This window comes from Ursus americanus, chromosome 27 (genome assembly GCF_024610735.1).
Source record: "Ursus americanus isolate L20-20 chromosome 27, mUrsAme1.1.p, whole genome shotgun sequence".
NCBI classification, from domain to species: domain Eukaryota; kingdom Metazoa; phylum Chordata; class Mammalia; order Carnivora; family Ursidae; genus Ursus; species Ursus americanus.
The window spans coordinates 34,930,601-34,938,379 of NC_142153.1; the positions used below are offsets into that span (position 1 = coordinate 34,930,601).

The 7,779-nt window shown below is 34.8% G+C and overlaps 1 non-coding gene across 1 annotated transcript; it reads left to right on the plus strand.

Annotated features, from left to right (window-relative positions):
- Positions 1–815: 815 nt before the first annotated feature.
- LOC123784579 (small nucleolar RNA SNORD22) lies at positions 816–939 on the plus strand. The gene has a single exon (XR_006777505.1). It is a non-coding gene; the product is annotated as a small nucleolar RNA SNORD22 (small nucleolar RNA).
- Positions 940–7,779: the final 6,840 nt, after the last annotated feature.

Consider the following 7,779-nt stretch of genomic DNA (forward strand, 5'->3'; position numbering starts at 1 on the left):
TGATTATGTTTATAATAATTATTAACAGGAGGAAATAAATGTAGAAGATTCAAAACATATGAATACATATTATTTTCCACCTCCAGTATTTTGAATTGTGAATGTATATATGCATAGGGGTTAGTGTGTATGTGGGTGTGTGTGTGTGTATAGGTGTGTGTGTGTATATATCTATATTATATATAGATATTATATATATATATATATATATGTCAAACATCCAGTATATATAGTGGGGGAAAGTTGAGAATGGAGTTGTAAAAAAGTTTAGGTTTTTGAAAATGAAGAATATTGAGAGAAATTAATTAAAATATATATTGCTTATCAGGAGAAAAGCAACAGTAAATGCTTTAATTTAACTATAACTCAATATGCTTTAAGGTTTTGAATGCGTTTAATATGAAAACAAGCATGTGAAATCATGTTTTGTACACACTATGTAGAGGTTTTATTTTTGCTGTTGTGTAAATCAGTTGTGATTATTATAGCTTATTGCTATATTTTCCAGAGTTGACATAGTACTAGATTATAATGGAATTAGTTTCTTCCACGCATTATGGCTGAAATCCCAGTAGCCATTACAGATATATTCTGAGCCCTTTTAGATTGTTGAGGAAGAAGCCATGTGTGTTGCATCATCACAGTCAGTGATAAATATGAAATATGGTAATAATTAATTTAATATTTTACTGAAAATTAATTCTTTATTAAAATGACTAATGTATTTATACATATATGTGTGTATATATGCATAAAAATGCATGTGCACAGTAATATATACTAGCTTTTGTCTAAATGTTAAGAACATGTGGAAGTCCCAGTGAAGAAACATTCAGGGACATACCTCCTGTCTCAGTCCCAGATCCTGTAAAGATAAACCCCCTGGGACTGGCTGGAGAGAGGAGGAAAGTTTATTGCAGATGGAACTGTCTGAGGGAGCATAGGATTTGTATACCTGGGAAAGAGAGAAATAATCATTTGTTGAGAATCAGTTATACTTTTCTCCATCAGAAGAAAGAACAAGACAAATATAATGGATTCCAACACTCAGAAGACATTAAAAAGGGAATTTTCAAGTCATTTTTTATACAACCTAGTTGCTCAAATTAGCATAGAATCATTTCAGCTTTCCAAATAAAGTTCTATTTTTTTCAGGATTTTATTAATTAATTAATTAATTAATTAATTTAGAGCACACTAATGGGGGGTGGGGGAGGGACAGGAGAGGGAGATGGAGAGAGAATCTCCAGGAGACTCCTCACTGAGCCTGGAGTCTGATATGGGGCTCAATTCCAGGACCCTGAGTTCATGACCTGAGCCAAAATCAAAGTCAGATGCCTAAGACTGAGCCACCCAGGCACCCCCAAATAAAGTTTTATTTTAACTTTCAAATAAAAACAACATATTGGAAGGGGGAATGAAACATGAGAGACTATGGACTATGAGAAACAAACTGAGGACTTCAGAGGGGAGGGGGGTGGGGGAATGGGATAGGCTGGTGATGGGTAGTAAGGAGGGCACGTATTGCATGGTGCACTGGGTGTTATACACAACTAATGAATCATCGAGCCTTACATCGGAAACCGGGGATGTACTGTATGGTGACTAACATAATATAATAAAAAATCATTAAAAAAAAAAAAACACAACATATTGAAGGCATATGATGTAATACTTTTTCTTTTTTTTTTACTAGCCACCCAGGCGCTCTAAAGCTCTTTTATTTGAAATAAAAAAATACATTAAGTAAGATGGACACTGTAAAAAGAGTTTTGTATTAAGTACACCTTGAATGTGTGATGTAGTATTATTCCATCTCTCCAACCCATCTACCTATACACAGTCTATTTTTCTAGTTTGTCTCATTTTTATGATATCAAATTACCTCTGATACTATTCTAGATTTGAATGTATTTTCATAAAATAAGTTTTTTGAATGTTTGAACCTACCCATATCTTATGAAAATTTATGCCAAATACTCATTTACTCCAAGTCAGAAACAATAACTGAATTTTCCAATAATTTTTCACTTTTGCTGAAAAAGATGCTAAAATCAAGGAGTTGGTTACTAATTTAGCTATCTTTGTATCTCACAATGAACTTAATGACAAAAATTGCTTTAAATATGACTATGAAAAATCACTCTAGTGACGTAAATTGTGTAGAGGAGAATAGTGTCAGGTTAGAGAAATAATGATTTGTCATGACTTATGAGAAAGACAAAAGCAGTAATAAAATCTTAGAAAGAAAATCACAGGCAGACAGTGACCATAGGGTGAGCAGGGAGGCAGCCAGGTTGGTGTGGTTCATAAGGATGTTTCTCCATGGGGATTATTGATGACAATAAGTCTTTGTTATAGCATACTGATTTCTAGCATATCTATCCCTTGAGTCCTGCAGCCAGGAAAGGGAACAGTTTACATTATAATTGTCATGACGACAAATACAAATGAAAATAAAAAAAACAGGTTCTTAATAGCTTCTAGGGGGAAAACTTCTTTTTACGTGGTGATCATGAGTGTGCACTTTTTCTGTAAACTCAGCTCTCGCTCAGAGCAGAAGGAAGGAAATAAATGAACCTAATATAGCACTTGGTGTGAACAGAGATCAATGAAGCTACCTCACATCCGGCTATATTGTCAGCATGATACCTAAGAAAGACCTTTGTTTTCAAAATGTTAATTCTACAACTCAGCTGTTGGGCACAAAGTCAAACACCAATGGCCAAAGAAGCTGTGAGCCAAAGAAAATCCTTGGAGAATGTATGTATCACTAACCATGCCTTGTCATCCTTCTGTTATTCAGTAAAAAGGTTTCGTCAGGGACATCCAATTTCTAGAAGATCCCTTAATAAGAAATTCAAAAATTAAGTTACATAGTCCCTAAGTTGACATTGATATCAATAGTGTTATTATTGAACATAATAAAGAAAGCCAAAAATTGAACCAAATAAACAAAATGATGACTCTGCCATTTCAATGGTGGCTAATATTGACTCAGAAGAAGAGAAAAACATTTCAATCAATCTTTGGTTAAGTTTCATTGCCTTTTTCCCCTTTAGTTTATATTACTATTATGGAAAAAACAAGTAAATTGTTAGGTTCCTTTAGTGCTCATAAAATTCAAAGTAGCATAGAATCAAAATCCCCCCCATCTGGCCCTGACACACAATTAGTGCATAAATAAGAGGAGACAATCCATACATATTCCATCGCTGCCATATTGCCTTTGATTTGGTGAGAGTGCTGTGAGATTAGACTCAAATAGAGCTACAACTATACTTACTTATCTCAGTTTGAGTTTGAACAAGATGTTGAGCAGAGGTGTGTCATTGTAATGGAAATGAGAGAGGGTTTAAAAAAAGGATGGTGGGAAAGGGAACTAACTAATTATGAATCAGTGTGTGATCAAGTCTTGGTTTCTTCTTACTGTTTGAGTGTTACTTAAAACACCTGAACTTCAATCTGGTACACTCTAAATTAGGGAAAATAATGAGGCTGATAATCCCGTCCTTATTGGGTCGTGAGAAATAACTGAGAATGTAAAAATTAAGTACCTAATGTACAGTGTACCTTTCAGAAATGGGGAGAGTCTCTCTTTTGTGATTGTGGTTGGTTTTAATTTGTTATTGCTAGGAAAACTGTTAAGTTCCTTATCTTTCCTGATGAGTGAAAATATACATGTCATGGAACACTACATCAAAAACTAATGAAGTACTGTGTGGTGACTAACATAACATAATAAAAAAAATTTTTTAAACCTGATTTTTGCTTTCCTCTTTTGTAAAATAATAATTGCCTCATCTGGCTTACCTAATAATCTTAAGTTAATGAGATTTTTAACAATGTTACTAGATACGTTTATTTTTGTCATTATTATTATACTAAATGAGTTAATATAGTTAACTAAATTCAAGACAGCAATTCTTAAGTTCAACATCAGCTTCATTCATTCATTCATTCATTCATTCATTCACAAGGTAGTTTTGAGCACCTACCCCGTGCTAACATTGATCTACATGCATTGATCCATAGATCTTACAGTTCTGGTAGGAGAAAAAGATACCAAGTTAGTGAATATATTCACAAATAAGATAATGTCCAGTAATTTTAAGATTTTGAAGAAAATAAAACAAGACGATGTAATTTTGGAGTGGGATGGTATGTTAGCTGGAAAAGATGACATTTAAGCTGGAACTGAATGTTCACAACGAGCAGGTCATGCAAGCATTAGGTGAATATTTGTCTAAACAGAGGAATTAGCAAGGGTACAACCCTAAAGAAAATTAAGCTTGGCCCTTTGCAGGGGCAGAAGTCTGTTTATGTTTTGTGAATGACTGCTTTCGCAGTGATAGAGACCTCATGGTTCACAATGCCTAAAATGTTTACTATATGACTTCACAGAAAAAGTTTGCAAACCACTAATCTAGCACAAATGCTTTCTGGAGTGATATCAGAAGTGTGCACTAAAAACAATAACCGTTTATCTGCTCATGAACTGTGGTTCAGGAATTAAAGCAAACCCCTTTTGTTGTTTTTTTCTATTCCACATGGCATGGGCTTAGATTATTCACTCAGATATATTCAGCTGGTATTTGGGTGGATTTGGAAGATTCAAGAAAACTCTTTGCTCATTTGCTTTTTGTGTTTGGTGCCTCAGTGTTTTCCCACAAGATCTCTCCCTTTCTTTCCCTTTCTTTCTTCTTTCTTCTCCCTTCTCTTCTCCCCTTCCCCACCATCTTCTCCCTTCTCCCATCCTTTTCTCCCTTTTCCCCAACCCCTCTTCCATCCTCTTTTCCCTTCTCCCTTCCCCCCTCCTCATTTTCCTTCTCCTCTCCACACTCTCCTTTCTTCTCCTTTCTTATCTTTTCTCCTCTGTCTCTTCATTCCTCCCCTCTCTTCTTATCCCCTTTTCTCTTTTCTTGTCTCCTCTTCTGTGCCTCCACTATGGCTACATTGGCCTTTTGTCCAGCCCCCCCAGCAGTATGGTATTCTTAGGGTATGCACACTTCTTATATGGCAGCTGCTTCAAGAAAGGGCCCTTCCAAGAATCAGAGTCAGAAGTTTCAGATTCTTAAGTCCTGGACTTAGTTGTCATACAGAATGACTTCTGCCACTTTTTGTTGCTCAAAATAGATTGCAGAGCCAGCCCATATCCAAGGGGACAAGAAAAAGACTTGACTTCTGCATGGGGAATTGGCAAGGTCACACTGAGAAGCACCATTTTTGATGAGAAATATTGTTGCAACAATCTTTAGAATCACGGTCTACCAGAAGTGTACTTAGTGACACAGTCAGTTTATATTCTGGCACAGCTCATCATCTCATCACATTGTGATAACTAAAAGTTTATGGAAGTTCACCAGTCTGAGGAACACGTTGAGAAGCACTGACCTAGGTTCTAGGACACTACACAGAGCCTTCAGGCTTCTTTTGATGATCTAAATAAGCTATTGTAATATATTTATTTTATGTTGCACTGTATAATAGAAATAATTCTAGAAAGGAGTTTGTAAATAAATCCACAGAAATTGCATTTCCAAAATATAATTTTCCCAAATGAAATACGATTGGAAATTTGTCTTTATTTAATCAAATGCTTAATACTTCAAGATCTGGATATGGATTCATGAAAGCAATCCTTTTTCTCCTTATAAAATTATGCCTCTCCAAGGGGTGCTTGAGTGGCTCAGTCGGTAAAACATCTGCCTTTGGCTCAGATCATGATCCCAGGGTCCTGGGATTAAGCCCCGGCATCAAGCCCCTCATTGAGCTCTCTGCTCAGCAGAGAGCCTGCTTCTCCCTCTCCCCCTGCTTATGCTATCTCTCTCTGTGTCAAATAAATAAAATAAAAATCTTTAAAAAAATAAAGAGGTGATTCATAAGTAGATTTTTAAATTAAAATTTTTCAAATCTACAATTAAAATTATATTTGTTATTAAACAAAGAGAATTAAGCTATTAAATAAAAATACTATTGCAGAGGATTAGCTGACATTTACTTAATATATATGTATTTGTATAATTTAAGCCCTTCAAATGGTCTTATTTGCCTAATATTTTAAATGTAATTTGAGATAAATACATAGCCTCATTACAAAGTAAAAGTTCTAAATCAAAAAATTTTGTTCAGAAACAGATTTAAGTGAAATTGCATCATGAATGATTTCTACAATTATGTATTTCAGCTCCCCCTTAAGTAGCAATCTGAATAATGCTGTCTCAGAATGGTGATTAAACATAGCCTTTATAAGATAAGGAAGGGAAAACACAACCTAAAAGAGTTTTCACTTGAAACCTTTTTCTAGGGATCTATATACTTAAGAAAGAATTTTATTATGAGATACAGTACATTCTATTTATAGAATATTGGCACCTGTACCTGTAGAAAAATCTAGTGAAAATAGGTGTCTAAGCTGGAATAAGCATTTTTCAGTTATCTTTTTTTTTCACATATTTGCCCTCTGTATTAATGGTTAATATTACTCAATATGCTCCCACCTTGATGCCTTTATTGATTCTTAAAGTGGGTGGAAATATACTTGTAAACATCAAGAAGAGTTGACTTCCCCTTTACAAAAATAAATGAGTAAAGTGGCTCTTCAAAATTATATTCTTTTATTAAGTACCACCTATGTGCTTAATAGGAAAACAATAAACTCTAAGAGAAAGAGGACAAATAAACTAAAAAAAAAAAAAAAAAAAGCTTGAAAAAGCATGACATGTGCATGGTAAGGAGGGATTTAGTTTGCTGATTGGCTAAATCTGCTAATCTCCTAACTTTAGGAGATGGAATTTATGCTGAATAATCTGAGTGATAATTATCTGAATTATCTGAATTATCTTAGAGGCTTTCAGCTATGATTTAAAGTTGACAAACTATTTCAGATTTGCAACATTATCCATAAATGAGCACCTTTTAAATAAATAATGAACAATTAATCTTTTGGAACATTCATTACTAATGGGACAGTTTGATTAACATTAACAGTAGGTAGTTAATTGGTAAAGTATACCATTTATACCTAAGAGCACACTAATCACAAGCATGTAGCTTGATGTGTTTTCAGTTCATGCACCCATGTAACACAGCACAGGTGTAAAGGGCAAGGCAGTGTTTTATATTGTGCTTTTAAGTCATCAATAGAGGGGGTTTGTTTGTTTTAGAGTTTTGACTTTCTAAAAGGGGAAGACCACAGGATCTACAGAATGTTAAATAAAATGCCATTGCCACCTCATATAAATAAGAAAAAAAGAATGTTTCTTTTGAATACTATAAAAATATAGCAGAGAGCTAGAGAAACCAGTCTAAGTGTCCTCTGAGCAACCACCAGGCTCCTTCAGATGTTGAAGATGAAGATGGAAGGGTTGAATTCAGAGTACTGTAGTCACTAGACATTCCTTCCTTTGAAGATGAAAAGAAGCCACAAACCAAGAAATGAGGGGAGTCTCTAGAATCTAGAAAAGTCAATGAAATTGATTGTTCCCTAAAACACCCCAATGCAGCCCTGCCAGCACCTTGATGTTAGCCCAGTGATACCCATTTTGCATTGCTGACCTCCTCAAATGCGAGATAATAAAGTTGTGTGGTATTAAACCACTAACTTTGTCGTAATATGTTACAGCAGCAAAAGACAGTTAATAAATATGTTTGACTCATCCAGATACACTAAACACATGCTGTGTCCTTGCACTAAGGCTATGAATGACCCAACAAACATTCAGTAGGAGACTTTGTTCCCTGACCACCTCCCTCACTTTTTTTGTTTGTTTTATCCTC